The 25852-nt window shown below is 44.3% G+C and overlaps 1 protein-coding gene across 4 annotated transcripts in view; it reads left to right on the forward strand.

Annotated features, from left to right (window-relative positions):
* WDR37 (WD repeat domain 37) overlaps positions 1–25852 on the forward strand; it is a 298132-nt gene that overhangs the window by 33580 nt on the left and 238700 nt on the right. The gene's annotated exons all lie outside the window — the stretch shown is intronic.

The raw sequence follows: 25852 nt of genomic DNA on the forward strand, positions 1-25852 counted from the left end.
TTGAAATCTCTCCCCTCTCCATACCAGCAGGGTATTAGAATGTCAATAAGTTTCAACACAATTGTGAAAAATTTATAATTATAAACATTTGTGGCATATACATTACAAAGTGTTATAGGTTGCCCACTTAGACCAAAATGGGAGAGATATAGGGGTTAATTTTCTTATATTCTTTAAAATGAACTATTTTTTCCCCAATTAGAATTGCTACTCCTGCCTTTCTGGCACCTGTAGAGTCATAGAATACTTCTCCCATTAATGGGCCAATGCAATAGTCTGGGCACTAACAAAATGAGTACTGCTTTTCTGTGCACATTTTTAATGCCCAGATTGAGTGTTTTTTTTTAAATCACGATGCAGTAAGCTAATGAAATGCAAATGCATTGGGAGTTAAAAAAAAAAAAAAAAGAGTAAAATGTGCGTTGGACCTGTTCCCATAGCACATTTTAAGTCAGGAAGGAGGAAGCATCCCTGATGGTCACAAGCGATCTGACTATCTGGCACAGGTGACTGCTGCTTAGCAAGATAAGTATTAACTTATCCAGTTAAGTGGTGGCAGCTGCTGCCACTTATCTGAATAATCAGTACTTATCTATGGACATTTTAAAAACTTTTTAAAGACATTTTTTCCCCATTTCTGGGGTTTTTAAGTGCCAGTGCAGTTGCACTGGAAACTTAACTCCAGATCTGACCTAGAGTTAAGTTTACAACACTAAAAAAGGTGCGCTGGCCAGATGCAGTCTGTCTGAATCGGGGCATATTGCTAAATGCCCTCATTTGCATAGGATTTCCATGCAAGGGCACTATGTGCATTTTCTGCTCGCAAAACTCTTTGGCAATAAGTTTTGTGCTCAGAAAGATGTGTTTGGCTGACTGCACTTTTCTGCATGGGCTTGTAAGTGTAGTTTGAGCTTCCACTATTCAAAATCATCCAAATGCATTTCTTGTAGCAAAGCTCTATCTGTGTTTTAAATCTTTTCAATACCTGGAGTATTTTGTATAATCATAGAACCAAATCCTGAGACATTCCAAGTAACACACCATACATCCTCAGGCAACAATTTGGTATCACAATTGAAAATGATGATGATGATTATGATAATTTCCTCCAATCCCTCATCAAGGTCTCCCAGCCAAACCCCCAGCTCAGAATTTTCTCTTTTTTGTTGTTGCTTATCTTCATTTATTACAAGAATCCCTGCTAGTATTACCATTAAGTCTTCAACTTTACCCTCTTTGAAACCTTATCCCACCAACTTCCTTACTAGGGTGATCAGGCATGTTTTCCAATGAGGATCCTTCCGTCCCCTTATGTATTTACCACATCCCTCACATTATCTGTAAAATTTCAGTATTTATGGGTTTTAACAAAATCGTCTGTCTCATTAGTTTACTTGCATAACAAATTTACACAGATAAATCCCTGAGGTCAACCACTGCACTCTTAGCATTTACATAGTCCATTCAGGTTTCCAAATCCAAATGCAGTTTATTCTAGACACTATAAATGTCCTAAGTTAATCCTCTTTCCCTCCCCACCCCCCAAAAAACCCAGGATTTGTCCAAGCCAAATTAACCTAAGTTACGTATGCTCCAGTAAAAGCAGAAATTTTATTCTTAGGCTCCAGTGCTATCACCTATAGTTTTACAGTACCAGCAAGTTATGATGCACTTGTATTGCAGCGAGTATGAGATTCCAGCCAGCTCATATACGGTACTTAACTAAGCTACATCTTGAGCTCTTAGCAGTTTCAAAAAGGGAGCTGCAATTGCTCCCCTGGCAAAACCATTAGGTAATATTGAACATGGAAAAGAGGAGTCTCTGTTCAATGATGTGGTATCACAGCTGCATATTTACTTAGCACTCATGAGGAGAAAGAAGAACAAAATTTTAAAAGAATGTATGAACTTAAAAACTGTTTCTAGTCCGGAGGCTTATTCTTAGGCCTCTATTTTAAAAAAAGCATTTCACCCATGCTGCATAAGTCACAATTCCTTTGCAAATCGCCTGCCATGCATTTTCTGTCACAGTGCACAAAATATGGGAGTTTCTTATATAAACCAGCCTCCATTTAGTAAGAACTGGAACCAGCATAACAAATAAACGCTGCCTCCCATGGTTGTCGCACGCAAAACATTACTGTCGTTGAAATCCTCTTGCCTTTATTCCCCATTCAGAATTTCTTTTTAATTCTTTATAAGATTTTAAATTGCAGACAGTTAATTGCTTGATACAGAAGCACATGGATTACTACAATGAAGATCAAAATAATTTTAATCAGTATTTTCCTTTTTAAGTTACAATGTAGACATCCATATCAAAGCAGAAAATGCCTGACGGGAGGAAGAAAATAACAAAGGGGAGCACACTAAAGAAAACCACAAAGAAAGCTAATAACATTGTAATAACCAGCAGTATAACTCTTACAGCACTAAGATGAGGTGCAGGGGAGGAGGTAAGTGGCTTATGGGCCTCTATAAAAGATTATAATTGTTCAGGCAAAAAGAAAAAACATTCGTCACCCCTTTTAATGACACATTTACAAGGGGTAGCGAAGTACGAAGGAAAGCCCAAGAAAAATAATTTCTTTCTGAAAAGATAGAAAACCTTAACTTACGTTGCTTGAGCTAGATCTGGAAAAATCCTCACAGGTTGACCATAGAACAAAGCGGGAAACTTCCTAAAATAGTTCTGCATCACATTATTTAAATCTGAAGTTGAAATAAAGGAAACTAACATGGTATTCCTATCCAAAACCTCCAATGTAGCATTTTCAAAAAAATTAGACAAATTATCCTGAAATTCAGGATTCGCAACCAAGCTGTTCTTTTAGGAAGTAAATAACTTGAATTAACAAAAGGCATATTTACAGGTGCTAATCGTAGAACTTGTTGAAAGCACCTCTTCAAAGTTTAAAAAAAAAAAAAAAGGAATTTCCCCAAGAACTTTGGGGAAATTCAGAAAGCGCAGATTAAGATGTCTCACGTCGTTTTCTAAAAATTCAATACACCTAGAAAGCAACATATGGTCTTTCACGGTGGCAGCATTAATCTCTTGAATAGTTTTAATCTTATCTTCAACTTCAGAAACTTTAGAAATAGTGGAATTAACTTGCTCCTGCAAATTCAATACTTTTTGATGATAATTTGAAGAGAGAGAATCCATCTTTAAGTTAAGCATCTTTAGAGAGTTCCCGAAGCCAGGTACCAAGTCCCACAAAGCCTCTAAAGTCACCGCCTCAGGGCGAGGTGGAACAACGAAGGACTCGCCGCTTTCAATGACTGCAGCTTCCCGGGATAAACAGGGCAGGGAGGATCCCAACACTGGCCCCAGAGTCAACGATCCCATTGCCATTGTGGCTTTGGTTGCCTGTTCAAGAGAGACACCACTGCTGTCGGGCAGGGAAGAAGAAGCTGATCCAGCTGGTAGAGCTCGAGAAAACACCACCTCCATCACGAGTGTATCACTGTGTGCCACGGAAACACTCTCCTGGGAGTCTCGCTGCGCCGGAGGCGAATGGAGATCTGGGCTGCAGGCGATCGCGGCTCTCTCTCACTGTGTCGCATGTCAGAATCCTTGGCTCCCACTGCTGCTGGTGAGGTCATGAAGCGGATGATATTTTGTTGATGAGATGGGGGAAGAGGGTCTGGAAGGAAGACAATAACCTTCCCCTTCTTTTGCTTAGAAGGCGAAAGAAACAGGTAAGAGAAGAAACAAGTTGGACAGCAAACGCCACACAGCCTTACTCTACCACCATCTTTCCCCGTGTCCATTCAGAATTTTGAGGAAAGACAGTTCTGCTCCAACAGATTCACATACCACAGATTGATTTTTATATGTCATCTGAAGCTTAGCAGGGAATTGCAGAGTTGAACTGATCTTTCTCCAAAAACTTTGCACAAACTGGGGAAAAAGCTTTTATCAAGCAGATACTGCTACAGAATAATCCTGGAAGATTACAATTTTTGCCGTCCTATACCAGAGATCCTGTCTTCCTGTATGCCTGCATAATCTCTGACTAGTTCCAGTTTCTCCGCATTGGCCCTTTCAAATCTGAGACTGCTATGTATCTCTCTTAAATGTAATTCATGTGGTAGCTATCTACTAAGTCGGCATCTATAATTGATTCGGGTTGCCCAGTAAAACATAGATTATTTCTGTGTGATCTGTTCTCAAGGTCTTAGTGTAGGTCTTTGTATTTGCTCGCTGCTGCTTTAAGAGCTTGCACCTCTGCTTCCAGTATTTGTTTGCAATCTTCCACCTCAGCAATACCCAATTTCCTAGCATGTAGCCAGATGGACTCAGGACCAATGGGTATAGTGTACTCCTGATAGCAGATGGGAGTTGGAGTCAGATTTCAAAGCTCTGCTCTTCAGTATTTCTCCATCTCCTAAAGCAGATAGGGACACATCCACACACTAGAATAGTGTTAGTAATTCTAAAACAAAGAAGAAAGAAAATTTACCTCAAGCCCCACTCTCCTCCGGTGATACCTAAGGGTCCCTTCCCCAGTCGAGAATTCTTGAGGTGATTTCCGAGATCCCTCAGAGGTAAGCCTCGGTCTGGTAGCTGGCTCCCAGCGTGGACTTAGCCCCAGGGTGGCTTAGAGGCAGCGGGTGTTGGATCGAGCGCGGCGGTGAAGATACTCCTTTCTTCCCCCGCAGCCGGAGACTGCCCGGCACGAGATCGGGAAACGCCGAGACCAGGTAAGGTAGAAACCTTCTTTTAAGTCTCCGGTCTCTGAGGCTCGAATAGCTGCACAGATCGTTCCTTCCAGCTTCTGTTAAATCAGGTGGAGCAGCTGCGTCCGAGCTAGACCCCAATCTGGTGCAAGGGTCCACACATGTGGAGACCCTCTTGGGGGGGGGGGGGGGGGTTTGCCATCTTGCCTGCATAGTTGTCGGCGCCATTTCCCCCCCCCTTGACCGCCATATTGCCGGCGCATCTGTGCCGTGCGCACAGCGGCCCGCACAAATAGGCCCGTGCGCACCACTGTGAGCACGGGCCTATCTCGCCCAGGTGTACAAAGGGGTAGCTTGCATGCGCATCCCGCAAGCACATCGTCGGCGCACCTGGAGTGCACAACTAAGCCTCCGGCGCGCATACCAACGCCCACAGACGAGTTTTAAATCACCCCATGTGCACAAGTCATGGCACCACCGGCCAAGAAGATCAAGGGACAAGCCCTCTGTCCAGCCTGCCACCTGAGAGCTGCGCAACCTTAAGTGGCCTCCGCCTTATGCCAGCAGTACGAAGAGACTCAAGGGGAACCTAAGCAAGGCCCCCCCACAGCCAGTAGAGGGTTCCGGATCCACTAATGATAGTACCCCGGACCTCTGTATCTCCGACTCTGCGCCTACACAGGAAGGCACCGGGGACTTCCACCATAAACCCGCCGGGATTCAGTATGGACCCAGGGACCTTTTTCCTGGGTGGAATTCTTCAAAGGGCTACAAACCTTTGTCCAGGCGCAATCTGTACTGCCAGCGACACAGGCCTAGTCACAGAAGCACAAGATCTTCCAAGCACCTCTCGGTCCTCTCGAGACGTGCCCCATCTAGGCAAGAGCCTCCCTACAGGTGATACAGACACCTCGAGGGATGAGACTGACTCCCTGGAGGAAGGGGAAATCCCCCCAGGGATAGAACCAATCCGAACCATGCTGCGATTCTTCTCCAAAGATGTTACCAGCTCTCGTGTCTCTCACACTGAAGATGCTGGCCATTCCAGGCACGGGTACCACAGCGGAGCCAAAAACGAACCCCATCCTGGTGTCCCTCCGTCAGACCTCATGCTATTTTCCAATGTTGCAGGCCATACAACAACTGATTGACCTGGAATTGAATGCCCTGGAGGCCAGCTTCAAAGGAGGATGGGCCTTAGAAGCCCTATGCCCCCTGGAACCCACGGCCAAGGAACTCCTATGGTTCCCAAAAGTGGATGCCATGGTCTGCGCCATCTCTATGCGCACAACCATCCTTGTCAAAGGAGGAGCGGCACTCATGGATGCCCAGGACAGACGTCAGGAAGCCATCCTTAAACAGTCCTTTGATGTAGCAGCAATGACCCCGCAAATCGCGTCCTGCTGCGCCGTAGTAACACATGCCTGCTTGCTTCTCTCCAGAGACGCAAACACGTCCGCTGAAACATTAGAACCAGCGATATCCTTCTTCACGGGTGCGCACCTCAGCCAGGGGCGTCTCCTCCATAGTTGAAGCCAGAAGGCAAATATGGCTCCAAAATTGGTCGGCCGACGCGACCTCCAAAGCGATCCTCACAAGAATGCCTTTTTAAAGGATCCCTCTTGTTCGGAAGCAAATTGGAAAAGTTAGCCAACAAATGGGGCGAATCTCCAGTACCTCGCCTACCGGAGGACAGAAACAAAAGAAACCAGCGCTCCTCTTCCCGAAGAACCAAGGGCAGAGGAGCACAGCGCTTTAGACCGTACAAGAACACCTACTACCAAGTACCTCACCCCGCAGGCAGGTCCCAGTCCTTTCGGTACAGAAATAACAAGAGGGGAGCAGGCTCAAGTACAGGCTCCAGCCATACCTCACAATGAGAATTAGCATAGGGGACAGACTTACCCTCTTCTACCAAAGATGGGTCGAGATATGTCGGACAAGTGGGTCCTAACCATCATTCGAGAGGGATACTATCTGGACTTCCACAGCATCCCTCCAGACAAATTTTTGAGATCACCGTGCCATGCCCTCTCCAAGAGGACGGCAGTGGAAACCACACTGACAAAACTACTCAGCCTAAAGGCGATAACCCCGATGCCCACGCACCAACAAAATACTGGTCTCTATTCCATCTATTTTATTGTCCCAAGAAGGAGGGAACGTTCCAGCCCACCCTGGACCTCAAGACCGACAATCGTTATCTGAGAGTACCACACTTCCGCATGGAAACCCTACACTCAGTCATAAGGGCAATTCAGCCGGGAGAATTCCTGACTTCCCTGGATGTATCTGAAGCCTATCTCCACATCCCAGACCATTAGTGCTTCCTACGCTTTGCGATACTGGACCATCATTACCAGTTCCGGGCGATTCCCTTCGGACTAGCTACCGCCCCTCGGACCTTCACCAAAATCATGGTGATAGTGGTGGCAACACTGAGGAAAGAAGGAATCCTCATACATCCTTACCTGGATGATTGGCTGATCAGGGCAAAATCTCCAGAGGAAAGTCACCAGGTGACCACCAGAGTCAAAAATCTACTGCAGAATCTCGGGTGGGTCGTCAACACAGCCAAGAGCTGCCTACAGCCCTCCCAGTCGCTAGAGTACCTGGGAGTCCGCTTCAAAACCAAGCAAGACAAGGTTATCCTCCCCCCTCCAAGGAGAAGGAAACTGATGGATCAGATACGAAAACTGTTGAACTATGCTCGCCCCAAGGTATGGGACTACCTCCAAATCCTTGGTCTCATGACATTAATCCTGGAAGTCGTTCCATGGGCAAGGACCCACATGCGTCCACTACAACGTTCCTTACTGTCACGATGGGACCTGACGTCCCAGAACTACTCAATGCACCTCCAGCTACCAGTAGAGGTTCGGACACAGCTCTAATGGTGGCTACAGAAGGACCACCTGAGTAAGGGAATAAGACTATCCCCACCGAACTGGATCTTGCTCACCACGGATATGAGCCTGCAAGGGTGGGGAACCCACTGTCAGGAACTGACAGCCCAGGGACAGTGGGACAAAAAAAGAGGCGGGATGGAACATAAACCGGCTGGAAGCCCGAGAAGTCCGACTAGCCTGTCTACGATTCGGCCACAGACTCTGGGGTGATTCTTTCAGTCATGTCGGACAACGCCACAACAGTTGCCTCATCAACCGCCAGGGAGGAACCAGGAGCTAACAGGTGTCCCTGGAAATAGACCCTCTCATGGCGTGGGTGAAAACAAATCTGTAAAGGATCTCAGCCTCCCACATCGCGGGAAAGGGCAATGTCTCTGCGGACTACCTCAGCAGAGAGCCTAGATCCAGGGGAATGAATGCTGTCGACCACAGCCTTCCAGTTGAGAGTAAACCGCTGGGGAACCCCAGCCATGGATCTACTGGCAACCCGGTCCAACGCCCAAGTTCCCCAGCCTCAGATGAGAACCTCAATCCCGGGGAATCGATGCCCTCATCCAGACCTGGCCACAGTAAGACCTGCTTGTACGCCTTAGCCCCATGGCCACTACTGGGCAGGATCATCCGCAAGATAGAACACCACACGGGGCTAGTACTTCTAGTAGCCCTGGACTTGCCAAGAAGGCCATGGTACGCAGACATGCGGACTTCTTTTGGGGAACTCTCTGTGCCTACCTCCACACAGGGACCTTCTCTGGCAAGGACCGATCCTCCACGAAGACCCAACTCTATTCTCTCTTACGGTCTGGCCATTGAGAGGACTCACCTGAAGAAGAGCAGATACTCGAAGGCAGTGATTGATACCTTGCTCTGAGCATGCAAGTTCTCCACATCTCTAGCTTACATACGAATATGGAGAGTATTCGAAGCATGGTGTGAGGACTGCGAGATCCTTCTGTGGACAGTCAAAATCCCCATGATCCTGGAATTTCTGCAGGACGGCTTAAGGGGTTGTCTCTCAAGGTTCAGGTGGCTGCTCTGGCCTGCTTCAGAGCCAAAGTGGACGGCATCAGTCTATCAACCCATCCAGATGTTTCCCGCTTCCTGAGAGGGGTCAAACATATCTGACCACCATTAAAGTGGCCGGTGTCCCTATGGAATCTCAATCTAGTACTAGACTTCCTAGCGGGAGCTTCTTTCAGACCTACACACGGTCTGTCACTACAGCTCCTGACCTTGAAGACTGCATTGCTAGTGGCAATATGTTCAGCCCATCGCATCTCCGAGCTTCAAGCGCTATCCTATTAGGAACCGTTTCTCAGGTTCACACTGGGATCCATACAGCTTCCCCTCCTTTCTTCCGAAGGTGGTTTCTCATTTTCATCTAAACCCAAACCATCTTGTTGCCATCTCCAGACGAACATAAGGACTCTGAGGACTCGCACCTTCTTCGCCGTCTTAACGTCGGCAGACCTTCTAGTCCGATACCTGGAAAGATTGGAATCTGTACGAAAGACAGACCACCAGTTTGTCCTTCACAGTGGGAAGAAACAGGGGGAAGCGGCCTCGCGGGCAACCATAGCTCGCTGGATCAAAGAAGTAGTCAAGATGGCCTACATAGAGGCAGGGAAGCCTCCAACTCTACAAGTCAAGGCCCATTCTACAAGGGCCCAGGCAGTGTCCTGGGCGGAAACCAAGATGCTGTCGCCTGCTGAGATCTGTCGAGTGGCAACATGGTCCTTCTCCAGGTTCTACTGCCTGGATGTCCAGGCCCGGGAGGAAATAACCTTTGCAAATGCAGTACTATGTGGGCCACGGGCAGCCTCCCGCCTGGTTCCGGAGTAGCTTTTGTACATCCCATTGGTCCTGAATCCATCTGGCTACATGCTAAGAAATGGAGAAATTACTTACCTGATAATTTTGTTTTCCTTAGTGTAGACAGATGGACTCAGCAACCCGCCCATGGCTGCCCCAGAATCCAGGAACCTTGGGTGACAAGCCCCGAGAACAAGACAAATACGGGTAAGCCAGGTATTACCCCTAGTTCAGGATACCCATAGTTGCCGGGTGTCTGCGTTATCCGGTTGAGTGCACTGGCAGTCTCCAATTGGAAATCAGTTGAACCAGTCCTAGTTAATCAAGTTAACCAAGTTAATCAAGTTATCAGAGCACATATATATCCACAATTGTTTTTCGAGGAGAATATTGAAGAGCAGAGCTTCCTGCATGGGTATATGTAGGCTGATGTCAGCTTTGAAATCTGACTCCGTCTCCCATCTGCTATCAGGAGTACACTATACTCATTGGTTCTGAGTCCATCTGTCTACACTAAGGAAAACGAAATTATCAGGTAAGTAATTTCTCCATTCTTTCTCCAGTAGCTGCTTCTTAATATCGGTGAAATAAGTATGTACTTCATCAAACTTCTTATTTTATCTTATTGAACTTCTTCTCTAATACCAAGATGACTGTCTGGCAACTTCACTCACTCTGGTCTCTGACGTCATGGGTGAAAGCATTTCTTTTGCAGCCTTTGCTGTTTTAGTTTTGGTCAACCTTCCTCTCTCCTTTTCTTTGTCTGAATCTCGAGGACATTTCAGGTCTGATAATGGAAACGCTGTTTCCCCAAGCCATAGCACATAAGCAGGAAGTTTTTCAAAAATGTGAGGGAATCTGTTTTAGCTGCAGGAAATTGAGAGAAGCGAGGCTCTTGGAGCGAGTAAGGCACACGTTCACACACTCTCACCACATCACATGACCTTGGGCTCAGTTTTATAAAGTTTCTCCTAGTGTGCATTCATGGCAAAATACTTTTGAAAACTAGCCTTGGTGAGTTTTTTGTTTTCTATAGTTTTTAAAGCCTGCCTCTTTTTTTTTTTCTTTTCTTTAGTATGCTTTCCCCAGATCATGTTCGTATAAAGTACTCTGCTGTAGTAACCTGCTATATTAACACCCTCCTTTTCCTGACCAGTGAACTGAGCAATACAACACAGCCAATAATTCAGTACTGTGCAGACCTGCCTCTCGAGAATTTAAACATTAATTCAAGAGGAAGGTTGAACATGACATTGTAAGACTGTATTCTGTAGACTAATTCTCAGCCCAAACTAGAGAAACGGTTCTGCTTATTTCCCCTGGTGTATAAATGCCATCTCTGGGAGCTGCTCTGTAAACTGGCACTGTAAATCAAGGGTAGATAGTTAAGCTTTATATTTTAAAGCAACATTTTTAGTTAGCTTGTCTGTTTCTGGCTTTGCACTTTCCTTTTCAGACATCTTGCTAGTTTCCTCTTGTTTGTCAAACATTTTCACTGAAATAACCCAGATCGTAGGTTGCACCCCTGACCTGCAAATGGAGACAGAATAGGTATCTCAGGCAGTTAATATATCTCTCAGTAAATAACATGCCTCTTCTCTGCTTCAGTTTTTGTTTCATCTTCAGCTAAGGAACAGAGTGCTCATATGAACATAGGTTTGTTTTCTCCTTTACCCCGCTGTTTTTTGTTGTTGGGTTTTTCTTTTTTTTTTGGCCTAGCAGTTTATTCCTCCTCTTGGCTTCTAGCTCATTTGGTACCGGGGCTGGGATCTTGCACCTCGAGCCTAATTTGCAACTGCCCAGCAATTTTTTCCCCTATTTTATATTTACTCCCTACTCATTTAGCTATGTTATTGCAATAACTGTTCTGCCAGGTACTATGCACCATAGTGTCTTCTGGAACTCTGCAATTTTAGTTCCTAAATGTGGCCACTCGGTGGAGATGTTGTGCAATGACTGGGATTTCCTCCCACTAGGGCCTGTGAAAACTGCCTATGTAGCATCTTCAGTCCCAGCTGGCCTGGAGAGTGTAGTTCTGGTTTGGGAATTAAACCAATATGGGTTGCAGTGTTCAGCACTTCTATGGGGCCTGTCCCTTTCAGTAAAAAATGTAAGTAGACAAAATGGGAATAGCTCATTTGACCCTTTATCTTTTTAAAGGTTGTTGTGGGATTGATGTTTGGTTTGCCTTTTGGAGTCCAAGGGATGGTGGATATACTGGACTCTTAGTTCAGCTTTGGCATTCTCAAGTTTGACTTTGCCTCCCTTCTCCCCTGTCCCCATCACTAGGTTTGATTGGACTTGATGCATCTGTATTTTTACCTTTTTTGGATCCATTATCTAAGATCTTTTGCAAGGGTTGTGATGTGGTGTTTAGTGCACTGCCTGCTGTGAAGGAGACTTACTTCTGGGCCTGCTCTTCTGAAGACAGGGAAATAACTTCGATACCTGAATGTAATCCACTTTGAAGTGGATAAAAGACAGAATATAAATCAAATAAAAATATAAATCCCCGTATTGTTAGGGAGCAGTAAGACATATCTTGCAGTGCTACTGGTTAAGAAGCTATTGCTAGTACTTTGTGTGATTGGTTGTTTAGTCACAGTCCAAAGATAGCAAGCCCTGAATTTGCTGGAACTCTTCACTCTTGGCTGGGAGTACTGAGAAATCAGATCTGTGCCAAGGCTTTGTTCCAGCTCTATCATGTGGACAGCCCTATTCTGACTTTCCCAGTCACTGGCAACATAGTTAAAGGCAAATTTTAAAAGCCATATGTGTTCCAGCCCAAGTTGGGCTGAGTGGATTTTAAAAAGCCCCCAAGGATATGTGTATCTCCCACTGCATGCACAAGTAAAATGTTTCTGAAAAGGGGTGGAACGTCGGTATGGTCTAGGTGTGGGTGTGTTGGGGCTGGCCAAGAAATGTGCACGTAAATATTTATGTGACCTTGTTCGCATCAGGATCCCCTGCGCATAAATTTACTTCTGCTATGGATGGTATGTAAATTGTAAAATGAAATAAACTAAGCTAGTCAGCGAGGTTGTAAGGTTTGGGGTTAACAGGGGAAGGGAGGCTATTAAATTAGTGGGGTTGAAGGACCACGTGATGTGCTAGTGGAGCAGTCGTGATTCTGCTCGGCTCCGGGCTCGCCTCAGCGTTTGTGCCTCAGCGTACCGCGTAAAAGCCTTCGAATCGGGCAGCCGTTTGTGCTAGGCGACGAGGCTATCCCTAGCGATTCGCCTGAGGAGAAAACCGCGGTGCTGATGGCCTCCTTGAAAGCTAAAAAAGAAAAAGAAAAATCCAGGGTGGCCGAGGACAAAATGGCGGCCGCACCGACTGGTGAGTGCCCCTCGCTGCCTCTCACTATTGATGATATAAAATCGGTGATTCGGGAGGCCCTGGATGAACACTGGGCTGGGCTGACTGCACAGCTGGGGGAGGTGAGGGACACCCTGGCAGCTTTACTACCGAGGCTAGCTGCAGCTGAGGCACATATTTCAACTCTGCAGGCACTGAAAGCATGGCCAAGATGGCGGCGCAGGCAGCCATGATTCAGGCCCTGTCGGAAAAGGTGGAGGATTTGGAAAATAGAGCGCGCAGGGATAATCTGCGCTTTCTGGGCTTTTCTAAGAGCTTAGAAGACGGCTCTCTGTGTGCTGTGCTGGAGACTTGGCTTCCAGAGGCGCTGGCCCTGCCACATCTTAAGGGAAAGCTGGTGGTGGAGTGAGCACACCGGCTAGGTGCTAAGCAACAAAACATGGACCGGCCAAGGTTGGTTATTGCCAACATTTTAAACTCGGCACATAAATCGGAGTTGTGGAGGGCATCGCAGCAGAAAATGGATCTGAAATATCAATCTCATACTTTCCGTGTGTTCCTGGATTTCTCGGCAGCTGTATCAGCGAGCAGACGGCATTTCTCCCAGATATGAGTTCCAAGCTTCACAACAAGGGCCTCAAATTTGCTCTGCTATTCCCAGCACATCTGCGGGTATGGCATGATGCGCGTGTGCATCATTTTGATTCGGTGGAGAAGGCTAAGGCCTTCGTGGATACCCTGGCTACCTGATGGCTGTTTGTATATCAGTGGGAAAACAGCGATGGCTTCTGCAGCCTGTATTGTTTTAAGGCAGGCGGGAATCTGACATCTTTGACAATTAAAGTTCCTCATCTGGTATTTGCTTGCATGGATGATGATTTACAGTTAAGAGGCTTGTTGCCCGGTTATGATGTTTTACCTGTTTTTTTTTTTTACGCTAAAGCATCTTTGGGACTACAGCCAGAACAGCTTTTTCTGTCAGTCTCGAGTGCATCTATATGCTGGTTCCGTTTTCATCTTGCTTGTTTCTTGTGGGTGTAGATACTATGGGAATCTGGAAGGGAACCTTTACTGGTGAGGTAAGGGGGGGGGGAAGGTGGTAACTGGGTAGGAATTGGCGGGGTGGGGAAGGAGGGAGGGGAGAGGTGGGGACATTGTAGAAGTGAGTATGAATGGATGTGCGTATTGGTTAGGGTATGGAGTATGTGATTATTTTTGGACTGGGAGTGTATGGGAGCTGGAGGGTGGGGGCCTTAGCTGGGAGGGTCCTCACTACTATAAAGTGGGACATTGGGTACTTACGTGGTCTATGGTATTTTGGGGATGAGTAGTCCCACTCGTGTGATTTCATGGAATGTATGCGGGCTACACTCCCCTGTTATGCGCTCCAAAGTTCTAGCCTTATTGAAACAAAAGCAGGCGTCTGTGGCGTTTTTACAAGAAACGCATCTTACAGCATCAGAGCTCAAAAACTTGAAACGGGACTGGATAGGAGAGGTCAGAGGGGCTGGGGTGTCGTCTAAATCAGCAGGGGTTGCTATTTTAATCCATAAGCGTTTACCCCTGAAAATCTTACAAGAAATCGCAGATCCTCAAGGGTGTTTTCTTATCTTAATTACTGACTTGTTTGGCCAAACCATAGTATTTTGTAATGTATATGCCCCTAATCTCTACTGCCCCAATTTTTTCAGACGCCTATATTCACATCTACTTCCACACTTAACTGATATACTCATAGCGGGCGGAGATTTTAATACAGTTAGAGATGGAGAACTCGATGCTCATCCTGCGAGACAGCGTGAACAAGGAATGGGGAAGGGTCCTACATTGCTGGAGGGTACACTGCATTTATTAGATGTGTGGAGAATTTTGCATCCGCTGGAGCGAGACTTTACGCATATCTCACGAGCTCATGCCTCACAATCCAGGTTGGATTTTTTCTTGATTAGTAGCCACGCCTTTGCACAGGTACAGGGTGTGGAACTAGATAATATTGTGATCTCCGATCATGCACCCGTTGGGTAGATTTTTAGTTCCTGGGAAGACAGCCTGAAACGAGATTTTGGCGTTACCCTTATTTTTTGGCCAACGATACTCATTTTCAAGAGCATGTAAGGGCAAAATGGGCGGACTATCTTGCTTGTAACCAATCTCACAGTTCGCAACCGGTCTTGTTTTGGTATGCGGTGAAGGCGGTTCCACGAGGGGAGATAATCTTATATATGTCCCATAGGCGTAAAATGCTTAACAAAAGGATACTGCTGTTGAACAGACAATTAAGCACCGCCAGAGCAGCTTTAAATCTGGCAGGGACACCCCGAAATAGAGGTAACTATCGTTCGATACTGGTGGCGTTGAATTCCTTACTTCATCAACGTGCAAAAAAAGGTTTTCTCTATTATAAATTTCAACTATTCTAATACTCAAATAAAACAGGCCGCATGATGACTAATCTTCTCCGGTCTGCTCGAGGTCGTAGGCATATCCCTGCACTTCGCACGCCTACGGGCACACTCACAAGAGACACTCCCTCTGTCTTACAGATATTACGCAATTATTATGCTGATCTGTACACATCTGCGGGGGGTAATGATGAGGTTTGTGACAGATTTTGTTCCAAGGTGTCTCTTCCACGATTGACGGATGAGCACCGCCTGTGTTTAAATGGCCCCATCACGGAGGAAGAAGTGAAGTTAGTTATACGCCATCTTCGGCCTTTAAAGGCCCCAGGCCCCGATGGCTACACAGCTGAATTCCATGATGACCATGGAGAGCCTGGAGGCTCGGATGGCACCCCAACGTCGTAGATGCTTTCTGGCAGTGTGGCAGCCGTACATGCAGTCACTGACTCCTCGAGCTCGCAGTCTCGTTATTAATGATTACTTTTTTCTTCTCTCTCTCTTTTTGCAACGGACGTGGCCTGACTTCGGGTCTGTTTTTTGCAGTGATAAAGTATTACTCACTTCTACAAAGGGAGGGGGGTGGGGTTCTGTAAGGGTACTGTTTTTTTATTGGTGATACTGTTCTGGGGTGAGATCAGAGCTCCTCTCACTTCAGTGTATTGTTATGTACTATTATTGCAAAATCCAATAAAAATCGTTTAAACATAACTTCATTCTTAGTTAAACCTGAGGTTGTAACGATGGATGCTATTTGGGAACCCTTAGCCGCTATAGAAGCTGCTGTTATTAATCTATCAAAAACATGCTTGGACTTTAACAAACAAAGTATTGATAATGAGGAAAGAACTGAAGATATGAAAAGAAAATACAAGAGATGGGAGAAAAAATCAAAACGATGGAAACTTTTCAGCAACAAGTAATACAACATGAGACAGTGTAAAATAGAAAGGTTGAAAGTATTGAGAATACCCTTCGTAGTATGAATATAAGAATTCTTAATTTCCCGGTTATTAAGCAAATTTCGCCGATAGAATTGTTTAAGAAATACCTGTGCCTGATTTTGAAAATACCACTGGAGGCTCAGCCTTTAATTACCAAGGCATATTACCTTCCTCAGAAGAAAAGAGAAGAGCACAAAAATCAGGATTTACAACAGCAATCAAACATTTCAGAATTACTGGAGCTGTCTCATAAAGACAATGTTTCAACAAGGGGTGTACTATTTGTATCCTTCGCTTTTCTATCTGAAAAAAAAATGTCTTAAGATTATTCTTCTGTAACAGATTAGCAGAATATTATGGTCATAGAATTTTGGCTTTTTCCTGATACCACAAGATTGACTCAGGAAAGAAGAAGAAAACTTATACAGATGAGAGCTGAAGCGTTAACTATGTGTTCTAAATCTACCCTTCGCTACCCATGTAAGTGTGTAGTAAAATACTCAGACTCTGTATATATTTTCTTTGAACCCTCACAATTGCGTTTCTTCCTAGACTCTCACCAAAGAGCTACAACTTAGACAGTACAGAGGGCAAATATAAGACTTAGTTAATTGGCAGCCTTAAATTTTTTCTTTTTTCATGTTTAACTTTGTACACTCCTAGAGTTTCACTCCACCCCACATGTATTTCTTATATTGTAAGAATGGTTTACTGATGACTATTTTTTCTCACTACTTGTGAATTCTCAAATTTTTGCTTGATATTGTATTGTAAACCATCTGTTTCCATTCACAAAGGTTTATTTATGTGAAAAAATTTAAAATGCAATAAGAAAAATAAATAAATTAGTGGGGTTTGGAAGACCTATCCCTTAAATGGGCCAACAGGGAACGAAGTGGGAAAAGTAGCTATGGAGTCAGCATGCGTACCTTGTAAAATTCACCCACTTACGCGGTAGATGCAGCATTTGTGTGCATATCCATGCATTCATTTGTGCACACGTGCACATGTTATAAAATGGAAGCATCTGTGGATACTGGTCAATGAACATGCTTCTGTTTAAAAATTACTGCTTTAGTATTTACTGACTGAATCCTTATTTTATTTGTTATTTGCACGTTAAATCTTTTTTTCCATTCACTATTCCTGCTATTTTTTAATAAAAGCTTCAGTTTCTCTGTCTTGTGACTGATTTCATGATCCCAGTACTTTTTTTTTGTATTTGGTCTGTAGATGTATTTATTTATGTATTTGTTTGTTTGTATGTTCTTATATTTTGCGGAGTCTGTGTCTCTAGCCCCCAGGGTTGCCGGTGGGTATTTGTCAGAGGCAAGCAGGAACCAAGTTGGCAGTGTAGGGCCTGTGCACAGGTAAAGGCGGTCCTGAGCAGTGCTTGGCATGTCCAAGGGGTTAAACCTGAGTGGATGTTAGGGGTAGCACTAAAGCATTACATGACAGCGTTCCTGGGGGCAAAGTTGGGGAGAGATATACACTAGTGTGTATTTTTTCCAATTTCAAAAGTATGCATGTAAATTTTCCCCATAATCTGTGTACAAATTAGCAGGTGTAATTGTGTATGGATAGTTTTGGTGGGATAATTTTCTAAGTGAATAACAGCATGTAAAATTGGTATAACTTATGCACTCATAATCCATAAGTATTGTCAAGTTAAGTGTAAAACATTGATAAGCCAGGCTAAGAGAGAATTTGAAATGAAGTTGGCCTTAGAGGCAAAAGCTCATAATAAAAACGTTTTAAAATATATCCTGTGAGGGAGTCGTTGGACGTTTGATGACCGAGGGCTTAAAGGGGCTCTTAGGGAAGTTAAAGCAATTGCAGAAAGACTAAATTAATTCTTTGTTTCTGTGTTTATTAATGAAGATGTTGGGGAGATACCGGTTCCGGAGATGGTTTTCAAGGGTGATGAGTCAGATGAACTGAACCAAAACACTGTAAACCTGGAAGATGTAGGCCAGATAAACAGACTAAAGAGTAGCAAATCACCTGGACTGGATGGTGTGCATCCCAGGGTTCTAAAGGAACTAAAAAAATGAAATTTCAGATCTATTAGTTAAAATTTGTAAAATATCATTAAAATCATCCATTACACCTGAAGACTGGAGGGTAGCCAATGTAACCCCAATGTTTAAAAACTGTTCCAGGGGCGATCCAGGAAACTATAGACCAGTGAGCCTGACTTCAGTGCTGGGAAAAATAGTGAAAGCTATTCTAAAGATCAAAATCACAGAGCATATAGAAAGACATGGTTTAATGGAACACAGCATGGATTTACCCAAGGGAAGTCTTGCCTCACAAATCTGTTTCATTTTTTTGAAGGGGTTAGTAAACGTGGATAAAGGTAAACCAGTAGATGTAGTGTATTTGGATTTTCAGAAGGCGTTTGACAAAGTCCCTCATGAGAGGCTCCTAAGAAAACTAAAAAGTCATGGGATAGGAAGTGGTGTCCTTTCGTGGATTACAAACTAGTTAAAAGACAGGAAATGGAGTAGGATTAAATGGTCAGTTTTCTCAGTGGAAAAGGGTAAACAGTGGAGTGCCTAAGGGATCTGTACTTGGACCGGCACTTTTTAATATATTTATAAATGATCTGGAAAGGAATTCAGAATCAGTGGGTTATGTACCTCTACAAGCAGATGAAGATGGAGCAAATTGATGTCACAGTATATATTCTCCTGCAGTGACAGCCCACCAGTATTCCCTGTCGCCAACAGATGGTGGACGTGCATCTCTTTACTCACACAATGTCTCATAGAAGCCCAGGAGCTGAAATGTATAGGCCCTCGAGGAGCAAGTACCTGGTTCCAGGGAAAGCTCTGAGAGAGCGATGGTAACTCACTGATGTAGTTGGTAGTGATGACTTCCAGGCAGACGAGAGTACCGAGTAGGTCTGGGAACAAGGGCCCTCGAGGAGCAAGTACCGGTTCCAGACTGTCACCTGAAAAACAAAGGAGAGAGCGAAGCCCCCGAGGAGCGGGTACCCCTAGTAAGTCCGAGGAGGCAGAGTAGCTTAGGTAGTGTAACCCTTGCTAACTCAATCTGTTAGCAAATTCTAAGACCTTATATATCCGTCGCGGGTGACGTCATCTTAGGGGGACGCCCCCGAGGTTCACGCCATCGCCGGTACTTCAGTCGGGGCCGCGCGCGTGCCTCCAGGAAACATGGCAGGTTGCAGCGTCTAGCCGGTCTGGGGACGCTGGAGGACCTCAGCAGAAGGACGCCAAATTTTTCGGGTGGTAGGTCTTAAGGCCGAACTTTATAGCATGCATTCATTTAGAATTAGAGCAACCAGTAGTGCAGCAGCTGATCTCCCAGTGCGTGCAATCCAGTGCGTGCAATCCAGTGCCTGGGCAGATGGCGATCAGCAGCAAATACCTCCTATATTCGGTTAAAGGATGGCACCCCTCGTGCGCTTGCGTCTACCTCTCACTATGTATTGTTTCTACAGGCACTTCTGGGAGGACAGAAATTATATGGGTGGTGGGCCACTCTGTTTTTGCCAGAGCTGCAGGAAATGTGCGGAAACAAAAAGTCCTGGGCTGTTGGCTGAACAACCTGCTCCTATTGAAAGCTCGGTGGTGTGGCAAGCCAGGGATACAATGGTGAGAGCTGGTGCCATTTCTTCGGCAGCTGCTTGCAGACGTCCAAGACCCTTGTGAACATCCAGATATGATCGTCATCCATTTAGGAGAATTGGTGGGACCAATTGTGTCGGGGGGGGGATTTAAACTCAGATGGCGATTGGCCCTTTTGTGATTGCTGCCACCAGTTAGACACATGGTAAAGCAAGACAGAGGATCATCGCAGGACAAGACAGACAAGGCAGGGAAAAGAGACTTGGCAATGGAAGCAAGGAAATGCAAAAAGGCAACAAGATAAGATAAGGCAACAAGAATTTATTTATTTATTTATTTCAGATTTTTATATACCGGCATTCGAGACAGAAGTCACATCGTGCTGGTTCACATAAAACAGGGGTGCATAGTAAACATAACTATAACAATGGTGTTGAAAAGGCAGTTACATATAACAGGGTAATAAGAACTTGGCTGAGAAGGAAGAGAAAGGAAAGGTTATTAAATTCACACAGGTAAATGATAGAAGATAAGGATGACCATGGTGTATTTGGAGATTAGTTAACCGAGTTGGAGATTAGTTAACCATGTTGGAGATTAGTTAACCATGGTATAGTTGGAGATAAGGGGTGGCTTGGAGGTGTTCTATCAATTGGCGTCCGGGAAAGCTTGTGTGAATATCCAGGTCTTTAGAATGAGACAGCAAGGCAAGGCACCAGGAAGCAATACCCTCAGCAAGGCAGGGGGACCTGTTGTTGAGGAGCTCTCCCTTCAGATGCCACGGCTTAAATGCCAGGAGGCATTAACGCCATCGAGAGGCACCACAAGCTGCATTCTCACCGTGGAGCCTTCAAAGTTGGCCCATCGCAGCCAAAGGCGTGGCGTTGGGTCTTGGCATTGGCGCGGGCAGATCACACCACCAGCAAACATTACAGGTGTAAAGCGCATTTGACCTCCTTTCAGGTCAATAGTCCTGCAATGGGATCTTAATATAGACTTGAGGACTTTGGTGAAATCCCTTTTTGAGCCAGTGAAGCAGGTGTCTGTAAAGGGTCTGTCTGAAAATTATCTGCCTGATAGCAATCTGCTCCACAAGGTACATCTTGGAACTTCAGGCTGTCTCATGTAGGGATTCTTATGTTTGTTTTTTCTGCAGATTTTGTCAATTTTTGCCAGTCCCATCTTTCTTGCCCAAGGCGGTATCTTCATCTTGTCATGTAAATCAGACCGCTGTACTCCCAGCATTTAGAAATAGCAACTATCAGGGCTAAGATATCACTCTACATCTATTGGATGTGAAATGTATCCTCTTGAAGTACCTAAAGAGACAAACTCCTTCAGAAAGACAGATAAGCTGTTTGTATTTTTGATGGTCCATGGAAAGGGGAAGAAGCTTCTAAGGCCACCTTAACTAGATGGCTCAAGGAAAACATATCCTCTGTCAATCTTCTCTCTGGCAGACAGGCACCAATTGCACTCCATGCCCATTCCACAAGAGCACAGGCATCATCATGAGTGGCGGATTCCTGGAAGGAAGTCTATAAGGCAGCTACCTGGTAGTACCTGGTAGTCTCTACACTTCTTTTCAAAGTATATTTCTCTTTATTGCTATTTCAATCCAAATTAAACAAGAAACACCTGTTTAGGAAAAGTACAGGCTTCTAGAACATAACAAAAAGGTGGATAGTCTTCATCGAATGACTTGTGAGGAGAGATTGAAGAACCTAAATATGTAAACCCTGGAAGAAAGGAGGAGCAGGGGTGATATGATACACACTTTCAGATACTTGAAAGGTTTTAATGATCCAAAGTCAATGACAAACCTTTTCTGTCGGGGAAAAAAAATCAGCAGAACCAGGGATCATGATTTAAAACTCCAGGGAGGAAGACTCAGAACCAATGTCAGGAAGTATTTCTTCACGGAGAGGGTGGTGGACGCCTGGAACGCCCTTCCGGAGGAAGTGGTGAACACCAAAACTGTGAAGGATTTCAAAGGGGCGTGGGATAAATATTGTGGATCCACAAAATCTAGAGGATGTGAATGAGGAGAAGAGGGCATGGGGTGTGGCATGCGGGAATGACTGCTACAACCTGGTGGTTAATACACTTATTCAATAAACATACACACGGTTAATGCGACTCCAACATTGCTATATGCTTCAACGGCAAGAGGAAATGTGGAAAAAAGGATTTGCATTCACAAATAAGCAGGGGAGTAGCTTGCTTGTTGTGGCGGTTGCTACCCCAAACTAAATGTCTGGGTAAACAAATAGGAGTGGGAGTAGCTTGCTTATTGCGGCGGTTACTACCCTGAATCAATTAAGCCTGATACTTCACTTGGAATACATATCTAGCGCAGCTCACTGCTTCAACAGCAGGGGGGAATGAAGAAAAGAGGATTTATATTCAGACGACAACCAACAAGGACTGAATTGCACAGGCTGGGTAAACAAATAGGAGTGGGAGTAGCTTGCTTATTGCGGTGGTTACTACCCCTAACCAATTAAGCTGGATACTTTACTTTGATGCAGCTCTAGCACTGCTCTCTGCATCAATGGCAGTGGGGAAGGAAATTAGAACCAAAAAGTTACCAATAAGAGCCAAGAGTAACAGATAAGTATGAGAAAAATAAGAGTGAAAGCTTGCTGGGCAGATTGGATGGACCATTTGGTCGTCTTCTGCTGTCATTTCTATGTTTCCATGTTTCTAAATTATAGAGAAAAATACAAAAACATAAGTACTAAAATTCCTGAAAGTTAGACCACATTAATTTGGAAGAGTTGCAGAAAATTATAAAGAAAATCCACTCAACCTTTTAATTAAATTTCTAATCCAATGTATTCATGAGACATCTCCAATGCTAGCTGGAACAATCTTAGGCCTGGATTTATCAAAATGCGATAAGTATCGCATGCGATAGTAAAAGAAGCGTGTTTTATGCTAATATACAGTTTATCGAAATTTGCGCTAATTACCTATGCGAAGAGCTCACTCCGAGATGATATTTGTGCAAGGTTCTCTGAAACTAGCTTGATGGACTCTCTATCTGGGTAACATCAAGCTAGGTGGAGAGACCATTGCCCAAATCTCATCTTTGGGTGAGTTTCCCCTCTCCGTAGGTTATCAAATCTTCACAAGAGACCAGCGTTCTATTCGTACGTCTCACGTTGAATGTCAAAGTGGCCCCTAACCCCCTACCTAAACCTCACCTCGAGTTACTAGGTGGGCCACCCATAGGGATACAAATATCTAGGGAGAGGACATTATGGCTAGTCTCCCTCTCTCTTTCTCTCCTTTCTTTCTCCTCTCTCTCTCTCCTTTCTCCTCTCTCTCTCTCTCCCCTCTCTGGGAGCTTCAAATCTACTAAAACAGGCCTTTCAGGAGACATCGTGAAATGCGCTAAAACCTTACTTGTAACACAAGCTATCGCATGGCTTAACACTACTGAAACACAAGCTATCGCACGGCTGTAACACTACTAAAAAAGGTGTAGTTAAAATCGGCGTTGTCTGTGCGATAGCACTTCGCAGACTGGCAAACCCAGCCCACTCTCCACCCCTAACTCCTCCTGTTATTCAAATTTGCATTGCACCATACGATATGGTGTTATCGCATGTGTTAACGGGGCTTTTCGCATTCGATAAGCCCTTAACGCATGCGAAAATGCCTTAGCACGTTTTGATAAATGACCCCCTCAGTTTGTAAATAATTTTCTAATTGAACAGAATAAAATAATGTATATCTAACATCCTGAAATTTCACCATACATTTGCATGGGAATCTCAACAAAAAAGTGATCTCCAGGACAAATACACTCTGTTTTTTATTTAAGAAAGTTTTTCTACATTGTTGGGTTTCTTGATAACATCAGGAAAGAGTGAAATTTTTTGCCCCATAAATAGGGAATTTTTAACATGAAAAACAACTTCAGACTCCCTTGTTTGTTAGACTCTTGCATATAAGTTACAAGGAGAGTAGGTCTCTCCTGTATATCTGCAAAAAACTAGACAGATTGAGTCAAACAATACAAGTTTACCAAGATTAGAGCCAAAAGAAACTTTCATATTAGGCAAATACACTCTAGAGACTGCCGGAATTCTCCTTAGATACTTTCAAAAATTCTAAAAAAAATTCTTAAATATTTCTGAAGATGAATTCATGGGACATTTAGGAAAGTTTAAGAATCTGAGATTCAGTCTAGAGAAATTTCTTAGATTCCCCAATTTTTTATGCAGTACTTGGTTGTCTTTAATAAGGACTAACTTGCTAACATGCAAATCACATTTATCATTAACAGCCTTCAACTGCTCACACTGTTCCTTGATTGTTTGAGTCTTCTCCTTGACCTGTTTGATAAATTACCTAAAGAAAACAACCTAGAGTCCATTCTTAAGGAAAGAGAATGTTCCATTTTAACTATAGCCGAACACAAATCATCCAGAGTCACTACTGCAGGTTTCTCCAAAAAGACCTGCGTGCTAGATATAATTAACCTCCCTTGCCAGGATCTCTTTCCTCCTCAGAAGGGAGAGGGGCATCTGATACAGCCCCAATACTCTCATTCCTAGTTCCTAGCTATGTCAAATCTGAAAGCTGCAATGAAGCCAAGTCTGAAGACTGTGAAGGAAGTAGGTCTTCGGGGCTAAAAGAGACTGTTTCTCCAAGAGCAGAGTGTAAAGCTCCTAGTTCAATAAGAACTAGGATTGTGTTTGAAAATTAAATGCCTCTAGGGTAGGTTAGAAATTAGAGGAGGCAACAAAGGATAGGGATGGAAGTACTTAAAATTGCTCTTCCTCTTCTTCCCCATTGCTCTCCCAGAAATGAGAAAATAAGGTCTCCAAACCTGACTCTAGGGGCAATAGTGTGCCCCTGCATGCTGATCTTTTATCCCCAGAGGCTCCCAGATGACATCGAAGGGGCAGGTGGTGTGTTTCAAACAAAACCCTCCTCTGCTCACTCTCCTCCCCCCTCCCCCCTCTCTCCTCTCCCCCACCCCTTTTTCAAAGGATTATAGACTAAACATGCAGACCAAGGTAGATACGGCCTTTGGGGTGGGAATCCTTGAGAATAGCCCTGGTATTCTCCTGCCCAGGTGAGGTACTGTTTAGGTAACTCCCATGTGTAATGACTGGCCTAGCAGGAAGATGAGGAAGGTGAAATTTATAATTATCTTATTTTCTTTCCATAAGTCCTGCTAGATAAGTCCAGGATCCACCCGAGTGCAGGATTGGCAGATAGTGTCTTCTTTCTCTCTTGCCATCTCTTCCTTCGCTTAGAGTATGGCCTTGTGGACCCTGAACCAGATTAAATGTTTGTGGTAGGGTTTTTTGTCTTTCTCATAGTTCTCTGGCAGAAGGCTACTGGCAACTGCCTAGAGACATACCTCCCTTATAGCCTGGGTGAAGTTACAAGAGGTGTGTTCTCTGTCTCCATCAACTGAGAAGAGGAGAAATCCCATGTGTAAGGACTGGTCTAACAGGACTCAAGGAAAGAAACTTTTCTAGTAATTATAATTTTAGCTTGCTTTCTGATTGGCTGCTGCTCAATGTAATCCACAGCTCTAAGCAAAATATGCTATTATTCAACAGTCTTTCCATAGGATGATGATGGGTATGTTTTATAAAGAAATTGCTAACACTATACTTGTGTACTTGGCAGTGTTTTGGGCTAGAATAAAAAAGGACTGACTATAGTAAATTGAATAGAATCCAGAATTCATGTGGCATCAAAGGGACCGTATAAAGGTTGAACAGAAGTAGGCTGAAAGAAGGGAAAAAAAAAGCATCTAAATCAATTTGCTGGCACAATTTTGAAATGTTGCCTTTTTGCCCAAAGCTGTAATTTTCTGCAACATTTGGAAAGGGAAATATATCACAAGAAAAACGTGTGCATTCAAAAACCAGTTGTAAGACCTTTGACCCAAAAGGCTAAACTGAAGGGTTGAATAACAGGCTTGCAACTTATTTGTTAGTTTATTATTTGCCCAGGTTTTTGTTTACACACATTTTTGGTGTAACCTATTTCCCTTCCTGAAGGGAAATCAGTTATTACAACTTTGGGCAGAAGTTGTCCCAGCAGGCTTTTTCCACACTTTTGACATAATTTTTCTAGGCCCTTAATTTGAGCCCAAAGGGTAAAATTAAAACCAAAATTGCTCTATAGTTGACATGTATGTCTCCTGAGAGCTGCATAGA

This window comes from Rhinatrema bivittatum, chromosome 2, assembly GCF_901001135.1.
Source record: "Rhinatrema bivittatum chromosome 2, aRhiBiv1.1, whole genome shotgun sequence".
NCBI lineage: Eukaryota > Metazoa > Chordata > Amphibia > Gymnophiona > Rhinatrematidae > Rhinatrema > Rhinatrema bivittatum.